This window comes from Pseudopodoces humilis, chromosome 33 (assembly GCF_049639895.1).
Source record: "Pseudopodoces humilis isolate 2021_Gansu_Grassland_sample_001 chromosome 33, ASM4963989v1, whole genome shotgun sequence".
Classification (NCBI taxonomy): domain Eukaryota; kingdom Metazoa; phylum Chordata; class Aves; order Passeriformes; family Paridae; genus Pseudopodoces; species Pseudopodoces humilis.
The window spans coordinates 96,427-98,537 of NC_142232.1; positions in this window are offsets into that span (position 1 = coordinate 96,427).

Sequence of the window (2,111 nt, forward strand, 5' to 3'; positions counted from 1 at the left end):
GCCCCGAGCACGAACGCTAAAAAAGGACAAGAATGGGGGCACTGAACAATCCAAAAACCAAAGAAGAACCGGGAAGAAAAAACAGGGGCAATGAGTGAATCGCTTGGAGAAAGCCAGGGACTTGTACATAAGGCAACAATGGAAAAACCACAGTTTCAGCAAATTTTTACAAATTGACAAGGCTGCTGCTCAGACCAAGCCCCAATAAAATTCCTGAACTTCCAAAAAAACAAACACTTCACAGAGCCAGGAAATCGGTGTTAATACAAAAAGGACATGCAGCAGCAGACGGGAAGGCTAAACCCTTCCAACACCTCCGCCAGTGTTGGAAAAGGGGACAGGGACATGCGGCCGGAAAATCAACAAAACGAGGCCGCGCCCAAACCTGAAGAGCGCATGGAAAAATGCCCCATGGCCTCCCCCTTTTTGGGCAGCAATAAAGTCACTCGCACACCACTCCTCTGCCTCCTTTGGCCACACAAACCCGGGCCCCGGGGAATTTTTCCCGCCCAGCCCCGGGCCCAGCGCAGCCACCTCCGGCCTCCCGCACAAAGCGGACGACCCAGCGCGCTCCGCCACCGCCCTCCGCCGAGGCCCCAGGGGCAAGAACCGGGGGCAGCCGCTCCCCAGCGCCCTCACCCGGGGCCAACACGGGGCCGGCCACGGCAAAAAGCCACCCGCCACAGCCCCCCGCCGCCCCCCCCGGGCCCCCGCAGCGACCCCCAGCCCCCGCAGAACCGACGCGGCCCCACCTGCAGGGCCCGGGGGCCGCCTCCACCCGCCGCCGCCTACCGGCTCCGGCCGCTGCGCCCCCGGCGCCGGGCCCCACAGACCTCCGGCAATGGCGGCTCTCCTGCCCCCACGGCCCGCCCGGGGGGCCCCCAGCGGGCCGGGCTTGTCCCCGCTCTCCCCAAAATCAGCCGTGCCAGAGCCACGAGTACGGCAGATCAGCCAATCGCACCAGCGGCGGGCCTGCACACGGCACACCCCGCCCGCGCTCTCAGGGCCCCCCCCGGGGCTGCGAGGGGAAAGGCGGGATGAGGAACACCCGGGAACGGGCCCGGGCCCGACCGCCTTGAGCCCCAAAAACACAAACAAAGTTTCCGCCCTCCCCCCCCCTTGCCCAGCCCTGGCTGCTGTGTCCCTCCGGCTCAGCGGAACCCCCGGAGCCCCCTTTCTCCACCTCTAATTAGGACATCAGGGGCATTCTTTGATTTCCCCCCAAAAAAGGGGAAAACCACCCCAAAACCCCTGTGGATGATGGGGGAGGGGGAGAGATTTTTTGCCAAACCCCCAAAAATACCAAAACCAAAGCGATGGACCCGGGGACCCCCCCAGAGCGCCTCTCTCCGTCCCAGCTAAAGCCCTCGCGGGCTGCTCCAGGCGGGATCGGCACAGGGGAGCACGGGGGAAGGGGCCCCGCTCGGGGCGCACCCCCGGGGCACCCCCACGCCCCCACGGCAGCTCCAAGGCCCCCACCGGGATGGAACGGGGACGGGGAGCAGGGGAAGGACAGGGCTACTGGCTGCAAGGGAAACAGGGAAGGGGGGCACTTCACGAGCATTTAATGCAAAAGAAAAATCATAAGGAGACAAAAGCAACACACCGTGGCACCCAGCCGGGCCCACACAGGACTGTCCCCGCAGTGGGATGATGCTGGCCCGGTCCAGGCCCCCACCACAGCACTCTCCCCCGGGCCCTCCCACCACACAGGGGAAAAAATTTTAACCAAGGGTTTATGAGTTAAAGGGACCTGGGATTTTTTCCTCAAAAACACAGTCACGGCAAAACAGGGGATTTGAATTAAATTTTTTGCCAAAAAGCTCAGAGCAGGAAATAAGAAACCCTTAAAAGCCCTTCCTTTCCACCCCCCCCCTCCTTCCAGCTCGCATCCTAACCTGGCAGTGCGGGGGAAAACAGGAAAAAACCATGGTCAGTTCATCTCCTGGGGCTTTTCCTCTCATCAGGGACAGGATCTTCCCCTGCTGCCTGGGGATCTCCCCCACCAAGAGGTCTCCAGGAACTTCTCCAAGCTGAGTCCATTTCATGGGGAGCACCCCCTCACAGTGCTGCAGTGGGGGTCACTCTGCCAGGGGGGTCAGTCCTTCCGG